The 18,090-nt window shown below is 35.1% G+C and overlaps 1 long non-coding RNA gene across 1 annotated transcript in view; it reads right to left on the reverse strand.

Annotated features, from left to right (window-relative positions):
- Positions 1–15,426, reverse strand: part of LOC130681679 (uncharacterized) — a 38,738-nt gene extending 23,312 nt beyond the window's left edge. Inside the window, exon 1 of the long non-coding RNA XR_008994976.1 lies at positions 15,209–15,426. This is a non-coding gene — a long non-coding RNA (uncharacterized LOC130681679). The remainder of the gene's footprint in view (positions 1–15,208) is intronic.
- Positions 15,427–18,090: the final 2,664 nt, after the last annotated feature.

The raw sequence follows: 18,090 nt of genomic DNA on the forward strand, positions 1-18,090 counted from the left end.
GAAGTGTTAAGATCATTAAAAAATGTACACAAAGTATCATATAAACAAGCAATCCTAGGTATTGTTGAATAGGAAGAATTTTCCTCCACACTTTGAGGTTCTTCTAGCTTGTCTAAGAATCAAATTGACATGAGATAGACAGGAAAAAAAAGCAAACATAAAGTTTAATCGTGTACATACTGGGAGTCCATAGATTTAGATTCCAAAGACATCCAGGGACAATGAGGTATATACATCATCCTGAATTGAGGAGAAGAGGGTAGGGGGTCTCAGACTTCAAAGGGCAAGGGAAGCAATTCACAGGAATATGAAAGAGTAAATGATATGTGTAATATTTAAAGAGTGTATAATATAAAAAGAGTAAATTTTAATGTGTTAACAAATGTTTGCTGGGCCACAAGAAACAATGGGGCACAGAGAGGAATTTTAACAGATCTTGCTACATTTCTCCTATACCACCCTTAGGTTTTATCATAATGTAATTATCTGTGGGAATAGTTGCCTTCCTGGAGCAGGTCCTCCATCTAAATTCTTTTTCATTAGAGGGGGAAGGTAAAATTTTTTTCTGAGTCTTTTTGGGCCTTGACTGTTTTCAGCTAGGATATAATCTACATACCAAAGTGACACATTTTGGGGTGGTTTGCCCTTGGTCCCTACACCACCATTGAACATCTTCAGTAAGTTGAAACCAAATTGGTTTCTTATCTTACTAAAATATTAGGAGTTTTTTTCATTAACTCAAATGTTTCCAACAGAATTTTTCTTCTGCAAAAGTGTCGTGCCTCTTCATGTAATAATGTGAGTCTATAATCAGCTTTTATTATTCTCACTTGATAAAGAAAATGATCTCAAATTCATTGTATTAGCATTTACTTAATTCACAAGTGGTACTAAGCAATTAAGCTCTATGTTTATTTAGGCTGACATTTTATGCATAGCAAGACTTTGATAGACAAAGCAGTGTGTTGACCTTCATTTTGTTTTAAGCTTCATATCTGAGAAACTATGCCAGAATATTTTCTTTCATAAATATTGTGCTATCGGAACATATTCCTCCCACGATTAATTTCCAAACTACATTGTTTAACCACTCATAGCATTTTGCAGTTCATGTCTAGTCATTTTAAGTTAACAATGAAGAAAATATTCCATCTATCAACATCATGTTGAAAATGCTGTATGCCAAAAGAATGCACGTTAGCAGTATTGGTACGTTAGTCCAGTTGCAATAAAAAAAAACCCGATGGCTTTAGTTATTCTGTTAATTGGTCTGCTATAAGCATCACTCAGTTCCTAAATACACAATATCACTGGAAAGTAGTATTTGATTAATTTCATACCACAGATTCTTCCAAGCAATTATCTTTTGTCCAAGCAAATATCTTTCGTTTACATGTGTCAACAATTGCATGTGCTTTAGTCTCAGCAACTCAAAGTGCTATTTTAAGAGAACCCCACAAAGTACCAATATTTATATATGAAATGTTGAACATCTGTTTCTATCATCTTTTTAAATCAATAGTCTTTTTTACAAAGAACTCTTTTGGTTTTGAGCATATTTATTTATAGGTTTAGTGCAAACACCATTTAAGTTTTGAAGGCTTCATCCTTTAATTATTTGCTGTATCTCCACAAATAATACACTGTGGTTTTAGCACATTGCCATCAATTATGATTAAAAACTGATCTCAGTATACTAGGAATTACACTTCTGAGTAAAATGAGTATGACTCTTGTTTTTCAGCTCTCCATAGTAACTTCCATCAGCATCACTGGGCCTTCACAGAAGGTATCACTTCTTCTCTTGACAAGTCCAGTACAACTTGTTTTCTCCCTGTGTAAATGAGGATTAAAAGTAAATGGTGCAGGTTGTATTCCTTAAGATTACTAATAATGTTAAACTACATTTTTTAATTAAAATATCATTGAGCTGTTAGGGCTGGCAACAGGATGTTGCTCTGCTGGCCATATCCTGTCTTGAATAACTTCTCTTTGTTTTGTACATACAAATGTATAGGAGAGGTAACAATGTGTGTTAGCATGTCCACAGGGTTCAAGGCTCCTTTTGGGACTTCTCAATCAAATGCCATGGCACTGTCCATAAGGGAACTGACCAGCCCTGTTGCCTATTGGTGTCCAACTTAAGGCCAGATTTCAACAAACCACTGTACCTCTCTATCATGCCTACCCCAGTAGTGTTATATGGTACATGAAACTCCCACTTTATTCCTAATTGCTGTTTTGTCAGGGAAGTCAGTCTACTGGCTATGTCAGAACCTGACATAACAATGCTTTCCACCCCCATATCTCAGAGATATAAAAGCCATGTAGCCAGACATTCCAATCGCTTGGGCCAAAATCAAATGCTCATGTCTACCAGCTCATCCTGGGCATAGGGACGGAGCATGGAGTGCCCCACAACCTGGGGAGGAGGCTGCTCATCCCCCTGAGGAGTCTACAGTTGTGTTTTTATTTTCTTAATTACAGCTAGGTGGGCCTTTAATACGGGAGGGCCTGGTAGCTCTTGCAGTGGTCTTGGCAACAGTTCTGCCCTTTGCTCCACGCCCTCATCCTCTCCTGACATCTCCTCTATCATATCAGGGGCTGAAGGCACCGCTCTTTCCTCCCTCTCCCCCATGGTCTCTTGCAGCACGGATTTGCCTGCTGCTTCCTTCCTTGCTGCTAACATATCTTCCAGGAGCATGACCTGTCTTCTCAATAATTGTGTCTCTTAAGGGCATCCCACAGGTCATTGTCCAGCTCCTCCAAGTGATACCAAAGTTTATCTCTCTCTTTGATAACCCTTTACACTGTATGGAGAAACAAATATCCCTCAATCTTGGCTGGCACATGGCCCCTCAGGGCTTCTAAGCAGTCTTCTATCTCATAGAGGGCCTTCCACAGTTTACAGTATCCACCCTTACCCAATTCTGGGGAAGAGCTCACCCATCTAGAAGGTGCTTTACCTGAGACCAATTTCCCACTAGGGGCTCCCCAAGAGGAAGCCCCAGGGATAGGAGGTTCCTGGGTGAAGCAGCACCCACCACTGTTGCTGGAGGTAAGGGTGAGCCATTACCCCCAACTGTAGCAGCCACTGGGGCCTCCCCACCATCCACAGGGAGATTTCCAGAAATCTCCCTACCATCTCTATGAGCAGCCTGCCCAAGCATTGTACCCATGAAGACAGATTTTGGGTTCAGATGTCCTGCCTACTACCATCAGGTGTAAATATGTTCTCAGCCCAGGGCAAATAAACTTGAAGCTGAAGCCTGTCAAAGGGAAAAATTAAGTGGGAGAAACCTGTTTATTGCTTAGAAGCAGTCATCTACTTCTGCTCACCCATGTCTCTCACAACCTGACTGCAAAAGGATTCCACCACACCTCTCCTTACCAAACATACCCTTGCTTCCTCCACCCCTTGTAATCACTTACTGATGTGGAGATGGACTGCTTCTCTCCACCCCTTAGAAACACCTATTGATACAGAGATGCACTAAGGCCAGGTGAGAGATTCGGGAAATATTGTAATTTTACCTACATTGATTAATCATACAATTATAACAGTTATTAGTATATTATTAATTTAATCAATTATCCTTATATATTTAAGATGTATATTTTTCTTAAAATCCCTGACTAATACACCAAGATTCTCTTGATTTGCAAATAGAAGTGGGAGGTAATTTGAGAGAGATTTACAGGACTTTTAAGCCACAGGCAATGTTCTTTCTTTTTTTAACCGGGTGGTAATTACATAGATATTTAATTGACTAATATTTCTTAAAATACACTTTTCATATAAATTTTCTGCAATATTAAAGCATTTCACAATTGAAAAATAAAACCAAATAATGAAGTCTGAATTTGCAGATGAGCATACATTATACAATAAATAAGCCAACATCTGTGTATTTCATTTATGAGATGATACTAATTCTAGTTTGTTTTCTGTATAAAACAGAAGAGGTCTTAAAGAATCTCAGATATAACATTTTGGTCATGTATTTCCTACATTTGTTTTCTTTTCTTTCCTTCTTTTTTGCTTTTTTAAATCAGTAGGCTTTTTTTGGGATATAATCATTAGGACATAATGATGTATGAACAAAGAGAGCTTGACTTTAAGTACTCTTCGATGAGTTTGAGTTATAATTGAATAGCATCTTACTGTATTTTCTTTACCCCCTTTTCATCAAAGTTTACTTACCTTTTTGTCAATCCTTCCAAGCCTTGCCTACAGCTACATAGTAAACTGTTGTAATTAAATAAACTCTACAAGCTAATTGTTTTTTAGCTTTCAGTCACAGTCTCTTAAGCATTCTCAGGTGGAGCCCTTAATGCATGTCTAATTCAGAAAAGTTCAGAAACATTGTAGTGAACTGGGAAAAGGTCATTTGGCATGCTTGTCATTCCTCTAGTCACACCATGCAAGCAGGTCCCTCCCACAGAGCTGGCAAAGAACCTAGTATATAAACACAGGGTTGAGCTGTTGCCCTGCTATATATCTCTCCATCTTTAGCCATCAACTGCTCAGGATTACTAAAAGAACAGAGATAAATCTAGTTAAGATCTGTCACCATACTTGGTTATAAAAACCTTTCTTTTTCTGTAGTGAAAACTTTTAAGATCTACTGTTAGGAACTTCCAAATATGCTCTATAGTGTTATTATGGTGGACACTTTGCAGTATGTTACATACATCTCCGTGATTTATTTATTTTATAACTGGAAATTTGGAATGAAGTGACTTTTTAATCAACATATACATGCATTTGACTGCCATAGACCAGTTTAAATGGCAATGTTATATTTATGACTTCATTTTAAATATAGATGTGTTCAGGCAACATTCATGTTCAAACTCCTGCAACATTAACATGAAACAAAACTAAAGCAATGGAAATTTTCTTTCTATTTCAATTTTCACTGTTGTAGAATGAGTAGCAGAATGGAATAGTGTCCAAATTCTACTTCCAGATGTAATTATTATAAATGTCTTTCTAAAATTTGTGGAAACCAAAGGTTATTTTAAGCTCTTTGCAACAAATCATCATGATTTCAAATGGCTAACAGTGATTATGCTAAAATCTTTATAACCTATGATACCATGTAAAGGACAAGGAAAGTAGTCAGAGCCTCTTAGCAAAATGTGATTCTGATGTCATTGACCTAATACTGTTGTTCCGTGTCTATAAATGATGATTTACTCTAAATGATGAATAACTATAATACAGTTTATGCTAAAATAGATGATTTAATGTTGTTAAGTACTCTACTTGACTATATAATTGATTAATACATTTAATATACTAAATATTTAATTATTTATAACATTTATTATAATAAGTATAATAATATATATAAACAAATGATCACAAATATTATGGAAAATTTCAGAGTAAGTTTGGATTAGTTTCTTTGAATGACTTGTTTTGATAAAGAGTTATAAACTACCATGACAACTGAGATCTTTTAAATGTTAACTGTGCATATTTCTTCAAATAAAATCTTGATAGCTTACACTGTGAATAAATATGCCTGTGCAATTGGAAGTAATGAGCAACTGGCAGGCAGCCTGGTCTATGCAAGAACATTAAACCTGCACTGACGCACCCAGCTGGTCAACTGAGATTTTAACAACTTTGAAACAAAGTCAATGAAAAAACAACTAAATTTCACATTCAGGGTTAGTCCTTTAATATCTACCCTTGACACTAAAAGAAATAAAAACTAATACATAACTTAACATAGTTTGACAGCAATTATCTGTCCCAACGGTAACATAATTTCTCCAATAAAACCCCAACAAATCTAAAATTATGCATTCTGTAATTTGCTTTTCAGATAATTGTATTTCTTAAAAATATTTTCATATTATTGCCTGCTTTTCACTGTTGTCTTAAATTTTTGAATATATGCATTATACTCTCTCCATTTTATAAGACATTGTCAGATAATTAACTTTCCGTAATTTAGAATTCAAGCTAGTGATGTAATTCATTGTTCATGGATAGTTTTCATGGATGAGCATAGGAATGAAACAAACCATGTGTAGAAAGAAATACTATATATTATACTATATATTAGTTGATACCAAACTATATGAAAATTTTCATATAATTTTATGAGTTGATAACCTTGTTAATCTCTTAAGAAAGCATGAAATAAGTCTGAAAACTTTAAAACATAGGCTAAATTAATTGAAATTTAATTCTATACATGGCTAAACAAATAAAAATTGTTAACCAGACAATAATGGGTTAACATTAAGTTTTTCTTATAAATCTTTCATGTTTATCCAACAATGTACTACTGTGTAAGAAGTTTGAAAGATTTGTTCTAGATTATAGTTGCATTTCAGTTGGACTATGTATTTTATATATAAAATTTATTTTATATATAAAATTAAATCAATCTAACTTTTTACTGAAGTACAGTTGATATACAATTTTATATTGGTTTCAAGTATACAGCAGAATGATTCAACAGTTACACACAATATTAAATCCTCACCTCAGCAAGTGCAGTTACTGTGAACATAGAAAGATGTTACAGAACCATTGATGATATTCTCCATGCTGCAGTTCCATCAGAGTGACAATTTATATTATGAATGAGATTTTATGCCTCTTTATCCCCCTTACCTCTTTCATCCACCCACTCCAACCCCTCCCCCATGGTAATCACAGTCACTCTCAGTGTCTGTGAGTCTACTACTGTTTTTTTCATTTTGTTTTGTTTTGTTTTTAGATTCCACATATGAGTGAAATCATATGGTATTTAACTTTCTCCACCTGGCTTATTTCACTTAGCATAATGCCCTATAGATCCATCATGTTGTTGCAAATCGCAGGATTTCTTTCTTTTTTATGGCTGAGTAGTATTGTATTGTTAGGAATGCAAAGAGTTTCTGTACGTTGACTTTGTATCCTGCAAATTTGCTGAATACTGTTATTATTTCTGATAGTTTTTTGGTGGAGTCTTTAAGATTTTCTATCTACAGTATCATGTCATCTGCAAATAGTGACAGTTTTACCTCTTCCTTACCAATTTGGATGCCTTTTATCTCTTTATCTTGTCTGATTGTTGTGGCTAGGACCTGAAGTACTATGTTGAATAAAAGTAGTGAAAGTGGGCATTCTTGTCTTTTTCATGACCTTAGAGGAAAACCTTCCAACTTTTCACCATTGATTATGATGTTAGCTGTGGGTTTGTCATATATGGCCTTTCTTATGTTAAGGTATATTTCCTTTGTACCCATTTTGATATTTTGATGAGAGTTTTTACTATGAATGGATGTTAAATTTTGTCAGATGCTTTTTCAGCATCTATCGAAATGATCATATGGTGTTCAGCCTTCCTTTTGTTATTGTGGTGTATCTCATTGCTTGATTCACAAATATTGTACCATCCTTGCATCCCTGGAATAAATCCCACTTAGTTGTGATGAATGATCCTTTTGATGTACTTTTTAATTTGATTTGCTAATATTTTGTTGAGGATTTTTGCATCTATGTTTATCAGGACTGTTGATCTATAATTTTCTTTTTTTGTCTGGTTTGATATTAGAGTGATGCTGGCCTCATAGAATGAGTTTGGAAGTATTCCATCCTCTTCTATTTTTTTGTAATACTTCAAGAAGGATGGATAGTAGCTCTTTTTTAAATATTTGGTAGAATTCAGCTGTGAAGCCATCTACTCCTGGGATTTTGTTTGTTGGGAGTTTATTGATTACCAATTCAATTTCATTACTAGTAGTTGGTCTGTTTAGATTTTCTTCTTCTTCCAGGGGAAGTTTACAGCAATTATTTCTTCAAAGAGACTTTTTACTCTTTTGTCTCTCTTTCTTCTACTTCTGGGATCAATATTATATGAATATTGTTTCATTTGGAGTTTTCACACGGCCCTTTTAGCATCTTCTCATTTTTAGAAAATTTTTTTCTCTCTGTTCCTCAGCTTTGCAAGTTTCCTCTTCTCTATTTTCCATCTCATTTATTCTTTCCTCTACTTCCAGCAGTCTACTATTTATTCCATCCACTTTATTTTTTCATTTAAGTTTTTGTATTCTTCAGTTCTGAGTGGCTTTGTTTCAAATTTCCTATCTCTCTGTTGAAGCTTTCACTGAGATCATCAATTATTTCCCCCAGATCAATGAGCACCTTTATGACTGTTACTTTAAAATCTTTATCAAGAATATTGCTAATCTGTTTCATTTAGTCCTCTTTTTGGTATCTTATCTTGTTCTTTTGTTTGGAATGTATTCCTCTGTCCCCTCATTTTTGTCTGAGTTTCTGTGTTTCTTCCTTTATATTAGATGGATCCGCTATGCCTCCCTGTGTAGAAAATTATGGCTTTATGAAGAAGGCATCCAGTGGTGCCTAGAAGCTCGAGACTCTGCTCAGCACTGCCTGATTCTCCTTTACAGTGCAACCACAGGTGCTGTTGGTGGGCTGTGGACAGGGCTGTCTTTCTGACTGTCTGCCAGCAGTGGCAGATCTCTATCAACAGGTGCTGACAGCTCACTTCAGAGTGCCCTTTGTGTACTGGGAGTTACCTCTGCTGGGATCATTGTGGTGGGGCTACTCTCTGCCTGCTAGGCAGCAATGGTGTCACTGCCGGGCCAGAGGGGGTGGGCAGGGCTGATGCACAGGGAAGCACCTTGGTGCTGAGTCTCCAGGAGGGAGGTGGAACATTTGGAGCTGGATACCACTGATGCCCAACAGGCTGGGCTGAGACAGGGCTGAGAAAGCTCAGGAAGTCTCCTGACTACCAGGCAGAAAAGTCAGACCACTGCTGGGCTGAGCAGGCCAGGTGGGCCAGTGCACGGGGAGGTGTGCTGTGGGGCTGAGCTGCGAGTGAGGGATATGGTGCTTTTGGATCTGTCTTCCATAGACATGCAACCAGTTGGGCTGAGGGAGGGCTGAGGTAGCATCGTCCACCCGCCTTCTCTCCTCTAGAGAGAGCTCCCTCCAAACCCCATCTCTCTGGTAAATCTTTCAAATTGCCACCTCTGTGTTGGGTCTCAGCAGGACTGACAGAGCATGCCTGTCCTCCACAGGCAATAGGACTCTTGCCTCCTAGGATGCTCCAACTCTCTCTGGTGTCCTGTACCTACATCACTGAAGCCCAGTGAATGGTGGACTCATGTTCCCTGAGCAGATCTTCAGGGCCAGGTGGGCAGGATTCCTGCATGCTTATCCTTTCCCCACCCTATTCCTCTCCTTCCTGCTTGTGGGCTGGGATGGGAGGAGGTCTTGGGTTCAGATCAATCACCATTCTGCCACTTCACACTTCTCAATGTGGTCTTCTCTTCTTCACCAGGTATAGGAGTCCTGTTCTACAGCCTTCATTCCCAGGGTTAGCTGTATGCACTGTAGTTGCTTCCTTGGCTGAATGTGGGAGGAGGTTTCTGCCTTGCCTTCCTACTCTGCCATCTTTTCACCTGGAACTCCCCAATCTAACTTTTAATTTTCATTTTATTTAGTCAATTCACCTTCAAGAGTAATGCATGGTACATTCCTGTGAATTTTTCTCATTACAATTAACAGTATATCAGCTTCATTAACAAAAATTGCCGAAAAAGAGATGTATACTATATTTAGTATACATAAGTAACGTAAGTTTATATGCACAATATTTGAAGTTAGCCCTCTGGGATTGCAGCCACCCACAGCATTTGTTAGTTCTGTGACTTTGGGATAAGCATTACCTAACCAGACTCAGGGTCCTTATATGCACATGATGGGTGTTATAGTATCTGCTTTGGAGTCATGAGGATTGCCATTGTTAATGTAGGCAATACAGGTGTTTTTGAAGCTGTGTGTCTTCCTGCCTCTTCGCACAACATAATATTTAATTTCTTCTATTATTGTGATGACTATTGCTTCTATATATTTTCAGCTAATTAGCTAATACATAGACATCTTCTTTCTTAGAAAATTTAAAGCTGACTTTACATAAACCAGAGATAAGTTAGTATCTTCTCTCTGTAAAATTACTAAATTTTTAAATCAGTGTCCACCATCTACATTTTGGTCTTTATTATTTAGAGTTTTGAGTCACAACAAAACTGAGTGGAAAATACAGAGAATTCCCAGATGCCCTTGCTCCTACACATGCACAGCTTTCCCCACTATCAACATTCTATAACGCAGTGGTGTATTTGTTACTACCAATGGGCCTACACTGACACATCATTATAACCCAAACCCACAGTTTACACTACAGTTCATTTTTGGTCTTTTACATTCTGTGCATTTGGACAAATGCGTAATGACATGTATCCACCACTGTAATATCATACAGAGTAGTTTCATTGCCCTAAAAAGCCCTATTCTATGCCTATTCACCTTTCTTTCCCCTTAAATCCTTAACAAATATGGATCTTTTTACTCTCTCCATAGTTTTGCCTTTTCTAGAATATCATAAAGCTGGAATCAGTATAGAGCATTTTCAGATTGATTTTTTTTCACTTAGTAATATGCATTTAAATTTCTTCCACATCTTTTCACATCATGATAGCTTTTTTTTAATGCTGAATAACATTCCATTGTTTGGATGTACCACTATGTATGTATCCATTCAACTCTTGAAGGACATTTTGATTGCTTCCAGATTTTGACAATTATGATTAAATATGTTATGAGTATCTGGGTGCAGGTTTCTGTGTGGACATATATTTTAAACTCATTTGGGTAAATACTAAGTAACACAATTATTGGCTCCTGATCTATATTTTATTATCAATTCAATGAAGACTCAGTATTCTCCTAGTTTTCTCACATGCAGAACTTTAATCTGGTTAATGCACTCATTTGGCAATTACCTGAGTCTTCTAATAAATGATGACTTTTCTAATTATCAAATGAGGAATTAACATGTTACAGGATACTGCATATAACATTTATTTTACTTTAATTTTAATTAACCTTCTGTAAAGAAGCTTAAGGTATTAAAGTAGCATTTCATATGTGGTGGTGTGATTGGAAGGGAAATGCAAACATGAACAACTAATTATTACATGCTTATTTTCTAAACATTTTCATACAAATGTATATAAAAGTTCAGCAGCCTGATTTTTTGTTTAGAAATGGAGAAACTAAGAATCAGAAAGTTTTTGAATAATGTGCCCAGGTGGAAACACTACAGTTCCATATGTTTGACTCCAGATCTGTGGTCTTTCCAGGACACAGTATTCATAATTGTAAGGGAAGAGGATTTCTGCTTTATGAGTTTATCTCATCTTACCTTCCACAGGACTTTTAAACCACAATGCCCATGTGTCTGTGCCATCTGTGTAATTTTTCTCTGTGGAAGTTCAGGGTAGGGCTGCAAATGATTTCATAATGCACACTTTAGAATGTAAGCTATATGGCTGTATTCTGTTTGTGTAACTTGATCGTGCTATCTCCACACAACAATAGCAACACATGCGTAATTACACACTCACATGTAGTTATTACAGCAAGTGCCCTTATCTTTGAAAACCGTAATAGTGTGTTTATTTAGAAATTGTACATGACACCTATCTATAATTTTGCTTATAATTTATAAGAAACAGAATTATCAAAATATAGGTTATTGTGAATTAAAAACTGCTTTAAATGTAAGTATATTCATAATAATAAGCATTATACCAATGTTTTTGTACAAAGGAATAAGCACTATGGTTAAGAATGTTTCATTAGCAATACCTGTACCTTGTATTTTCTTAAATGCTCTCTTTCAATTTATAATTTATTACACCATTCAAATTTAGAGTTGCTTGAATAAATAATCTCTAATGACAGAAACGTTTGTTAAAATTCTTTCAATCTTAGCTAAGAAAAAGGAAAGGAAGTTTTCAATACCCACAAGTATAATTAGGCAAAGGAAGAGGACTCCCTGGGAACATCCAGCCCACAGTGTGACTCACACAGCGAGTAAAGCTAAGCTTACCTCACCTGTAAATGAGAAATGATGACTAATACTCAGAGTATACATTATGAATGCAAATTACAAAGTAGGGGATTCTTCCAACATAAGACTTTTTTTCTAAATAACTTGTTTAGTGCCAGAGACAAGAAAACATGGATATAAGAATAAATGGTGTTACCCAATGAAGAAGAAAAATCAACTTTTTCTAAAATATTTTCATGAGAGTATTAAATACTATATTTCTGAATCAAGTGTGATGGAATGAAGAACTTACCCAATAGATATTTTAAGGAAGACACCAAACATCAAATGCTCATATTATTCACCTGAAAAGTTTATATTTTCCCAAAGGTATCAGCAGAATAGTAACAGGTTTGAGTGCATCTGAAAGTTCCCCTTGTTGGATTCGTTTGCAGGAATATTTACATTTGGATAATGAACTGGTGATAGATACATGAATACTGAACTCAAGTTTTTTCCTACTTAATAGTAAATTGCTCTTGATAAGTTTTAAATAATACATTACTACTAATATCATAGTATCATGTATTTGTTTAATATATCATTCAACACTGACATGGAAATAACTGTTTGGAAGTGAAATATTTGACTAAAAAGTAATTGTATGAATTTTGCATGATTTTCTTCTGTGGGTATATTATGTTTATAAAAAGACCTTGAATTTTAAATGGTCAAAATATTTTGAGCAGTAATTTCATGACTTAATTGTAAAAGATTCTAAACCATATGGATTACATTTCCCATTTCCATTACAATCCCATTGGGTTTTTAAATAGTGGGAAAAAACTCTTTAAAAGAAGAAAAAAAAGACCCAAAACATGTGAAAAATAACTTGGACATTTCAATATACTCCACATTCAACAGGACTTGCCCCTCCCAAGTGTGTAATTGGCCTAAATCATAGGATTTCTGTACAAGTACGTATTTTCTTTTTGTCGCTGTGTTAAACATCATTAGACATAATAGCACCCAGTAATTTTCCTTTACTCCTGTATTTTCTTCTATATAATTGAATAGTGAGTTGAAGTAAAGAATTATACTTTATATAGCACTTGCAAAATGGAATAACCCAAAATTCAGTAGATTCAGCCAATTAGGTGATGTTTGCTTGTTTGTTTGTTTTTAAGTTTTAATATCTAGTAAAAGAAATGATTACCTGCATAAAAATCATTTTATTTTTTGCCCTCTAATCTTTGTTCCTAGGTTTTGTCACATGAGCTATCAGTTTTTTCATGAAGTACAATTATGCAGAATTTAAGTTTTAGATTCATGCTATCTGAAAATATAATTCTCAAAAACGTGTTGATTTTTATGTGATTTGCCAGTAAAATCATTAGGATTCGAATCATACTTACCATATAAACTCTTCAGTTAAGAAAGAGTGACAAATCCACCCAAGTTGCAAAAATGTTCTAGCCTTCTCTAATAACATGTTAAAAATAGTTATTTTTTGGTAATTTTGAAGAAAAAAATATATATATATATATATATTTTATTTTGAAGTTGGGAGAAGGATGATTCTCCTTTATCTCCACGACACTTCAGACACAACTGTTAGCTAGATGCAAAATATCCAACTTACTGCAGTTTCTTTCTTAAGGGTTAAAGCAATATGCTTTACATTCCCTGTAAACTTTGGGATACTTTCATTCTTCAGTTTCGAAGTTAATTTCTTGCCATCTTTGATTCATCATTTGTCTTCATTTTCCCTGTTAGACTGACTTCAACCCATCTCAGGGTTGTGGATTCAAGGATTTATTTTATTATTTATGATTTGCATTCTCTTTTCTGTCCTTCTAGTGCAGTATTCCATCATTTTATTACTTGATTTTCTCCACAGAGCACACACCAGATGCTATGATTTAATCCCATTTTATCCACTGTCCAAGATGTTTTTTGTCACCTGAAATTTCATGTCTTACCTTTCATCTTTGAAAGCCAAACTTATATAACTTATTATAACCATAGTGATTAAGAGAAGCAGGAATGAAATACTGTTATTTCACTTATTTTGGAAGGCCTAAAAACCTTGTTTCATGACCCTTCTTCAAATTTTAACATCATTCAAACTACTCTAATGAATATGCATTTAGGACCTAACAGTCAACTTTTGATATTTTTAGGACCTCTGCTATACAATTTGACAAAGAATTCTTCCATTTAGAATTTTTGTTTTCAGCATACAAACTGAAATATATGAAACAGCCCCTCTCTAAAGGATCTCAAAATAAGCTTAATCAACTACAGCATTAGTTTTTACAACTCAACACAGTTCTGGCTAGCTAAGGTCAATGTAAAGCTGCTGTCACCACTGAGAAACATTGCTTTTGTTCTGCTCAGATGGTGGTATCCTAAACCAAGGGTTTACCAAAACTATTAGCGGAAAGAACATCTATTTCATTTGAATATTTAATTCATGTCATCTTAACTAAAGGAAAAAAAAGAATGGTTAAATACACAACCTCTAGATTCCTAAATATTTGAGAAAAGCTGAAATGTTTTTGAAAAAAGTTACTTCATAAGGCTTTAGCAGCTATGCAAATACATTCTCTACCACCCTTCTAAAACTTGGAACCCAGAACCCTGAGATCTAGTGTATGTATTACCAAGAACACTATCTGCTATATTCGTGTGCCCACGAGCAATAGCCCTAACCTTGCGTACACATATTTCTAATGTTCCGTGGACACAACTTCAGAACTTCTTCATTTTCTTCATTTCAAATTGAAAACCTATTCCAAATAGTTCATAACAAATCTGGCATTTTTTAAATTATTATTTTTAAGCAGAGGCATCAGCCAGTATGATAACCATAGAGGAAGAAGGCAAGGCTGACATTCTATTTAATAGCATCAGCAAAGAAAAACTAGCAATGGTACTTTTCATCTGCAAATTTGCCTTTAGATTGGTTTTCAACAACATCTGTTCAAGAACATCCAATAGACAAGAGGGTTTAATTATTTGGACAGTAAATTTCTTCTAATTCTCAGATTCTTTGGTCTTTTATTACATCAAAATTATTTAAAAAATCAGGGCAACACAAAAGCACCAAACACACACACTACATAAAACTGAAAAGCATACATATTCTTCATCTATGTACTACTTCAATAGTAGAGGTAAGGTTCTTTTTAAAAAACAAAGCAAAACAAAAAGTGCTAAAATTTCTTCAAATAAATCTAGAATACAAATGAAAAATTGAAAATAAGAGGGTCTTTTATTCTTCAGAACACAATACATGACAATAGGCTTTACATTACTGCACATATCCTCACCTTTCATGCCAGAAGGCCTCCAGGATTACCATTAGTCAGTGAATGTAGTCTTCCCTGTCTTGAAGTTTCATCACTTCTGAATGTATTCTGTTATAGAATGAAAGATATAATTTGGATCATTGATGGAGCTGAATAATCGACATGTCAAACTAAAATGCATTATCAAATGCATCTGGTGTAAAGAGATGCAGAAAAATGGCTTGTTAACAGAAGGGAAAGTGGTACAATTTCTTTCCTATTAGATCCTAATGAAAAATGTAAGATATATGGTATTTTGGGAGGATTTATTATGAGTTAATTATAACATGTTGAGTGGGAATTAATAATAAATAACTCAAAGGTATTTATAGTTGTAGTTCTGAGACTAGCTGTGAATACTAAAGTTCAGCAACACCAATCCCAAAGGAAATAGTAGCAGAAGGAATATAAGTTGTCACTGTGATGAAATAAAATAGTTGCAATTGCAGATGGATTACTAACTAATATTGACTCTTGCTCTAAAAGCTGTCAGAGCTTTGCTATGCAGTATTGAAACAGCTGGGAATGTTCTGTCAAGAAGCCATTAGGAGAAACATTTCAGTTAGGTTGAAATACAAAAGCTAGATATTTGCTAAGAATATAAGATCCATATGTTTGTGCATGAGTCAGACAACACTAAACATCATTTTCTTTTATTGCATTCTAAAATGTTTTCTTCTTTCATTCATCAAGCATCTATTAAGTACTTACGAAATGACAGGCACTGTAAGTTCTCAGCAGTTAACAACACACCAATCCTACTGTTATGGAAATTGCAATCTAAAAAACACTGGTTGTTCACTTAAAGTATTCTATAAAAACAGCAAAAAAAAAAAAGAAAAAAAAAGGTCTCATTGGTTAGAATAGGCTGGCTACTGTAAAAATATATCCAAAGAGACAGGGGCTCAACTAATGGAAGTTTATATCCTGTTCATATTTAAATTTTGGGCAAGTTGTTTACGTTAAGGAACTTGCTTTCATCCATGCTGCCACTCATGTACTCAGACTCTTTATTCTGTTATTCTACCATCCCATTGTAGATGCCATGGCCTCACTGTCATCAACCACCAGCAAGCAGAAAGGACAGACATAAGGAAGTCACAACCACTTCTTGAAAGCCTGGTCTCAAAGTGGCATGCACCACTTCTACTTCCATTTCACTGGGTAATGACTAGTACAACTAGTACAATGAAATGATTAATACGATTATTACACAGAGTAATAAAGAGGTGGTGTAGAGGGAGCAAATTTAATAATTGGTTTGTCAACTACCTTCTAGCTACTATTTAATAGTACAATTGATGAGACCAGATTTTGGTGACTGGTTAGACTTCTCACAGAGTAAAACAGAAAACATCACTTATAAGCTACCTTACTACATTCAGACCTTTAATTAATCGTGAAGTATTAATGATAAAACTGTTAGTTTAAAAAGCCTAAAAATATTTGATAAACAAAAACATTGTTAAGTTTCTCATGCAGAAAATTTCTTTTCTGGCCAGATTTAGGTTTATCATAAAGAATATATTTCCTTCAGTAAATATCTGCTTTGGAAATTTGGGTAATGGTTGTCTTCTTCAAGTAAAGATAATTCCAGCACTGGGATGACTATTCAAGAAAAGAATTCTGAAATGACATTGAATTATTGTATTAACATGAGCTAAAATCAAGCAATAAAGACATTTGCAATATCAAACCCAATTCTTATTGTCATTTTAGGATCCCCTATTTTGATGAAGATAAAAATATGTTTATAATAAAAAGCATTTAGTATTAGATACCTCTAGATTATCAGTATTATACTATATTATAAACAGATGACTTTCAATGAGATAAAATGTGTAGAACATCTGAAATTACTAAATTACAGAAGGAAAATAAATAATATATCTAGAATATGTCATAGTAACTTTATTTCAAGTTCCCTGAAACCTAAATGCCCTTCTTTGCCATTCTATCTTCTCTTTCAATCTTATAAATTTACTTTACATATTCATCTTCATAAGTATAGCTAGCCAAACTCTCATAGAATAATTAAAAGTCTACGTAAAATAAAGATGTGTAGAAATAACAAAATAAATGAGATTTCTGGACTAAAAATTTTAAAAGCCAAAACATGGTGGGTTGACTTTCTTTGCTCCCTCTAGCCACTCCTTTATTTGTATCTTGGGGTTATCATACACCCTATACCAGCCAGTAAGACCTGAGTAGAAGTCTGCTGGGGTTTTTCTAGAACAGGTACTTTCTTGAAAAAAAGAGGAACAGTTGGAAAAGCCAAGACTTCCCATCTTCTTGGTTCGAATCTGTTAGCTTGCTAGGGAGCTGCCATAATGAAGTGTTATGACTGTGTGGCTTGAGCAGTAGAAATGTATTGTCTACTGGAAAACCTAAGAGTCTGAAATCATGGTGTCCAAGGTTTGGTTCCTTCTCAGAGGCATGAGGGAAGAATCTGTCCTGAGCATTTCCCTTTGGCTTACAGCCTACCATCTTCTCCCTGTGTCTCTTCTCATTATCTTCCCTCCACTCATGTCTCTATGTCCAAATTGCCCCTTTTTATAAGGATACCAGTCATATTGAGTTAGCCCCTAATTTCTAAAGAGTCTACCTCCCAAAGGTCACATTTGGAGTTACTTATAATTAGAACCCCAACCTGTCTTTTTTGGGGGGGACACAATTCAAGCCATGACAGAACTTAAACATGATGTTGCTGTAACTATCCTGTAGCCACAAGGCAACCAGTACCAGAATGAAATCCATCACAAAAATATGTGGGTGGTAGACAGAAAGTTAGAGTAAGAGTCGCTGATGGCAGTAGAAAGCAACAGCCTGACTCTACCTAATTCACAATAACAATTTCTCTAAAA

The sequence above is a fragment of the Manis pentadactyla genome, chromosome 1 (assembly GCF_030020395.1).
Source record: "Manis pentadactyla isolate mManPen7 chromosome 1, mManPen7.hap1, whole genome shotgun sequence".
In the NCBI taxonomy this organism is placed as follows: domain Eukaryota; kingdom Metazoa; phylum Chordata; class Mammalia; order Pholidota; family Manidae; genus Manis; species Manis pentadactyla.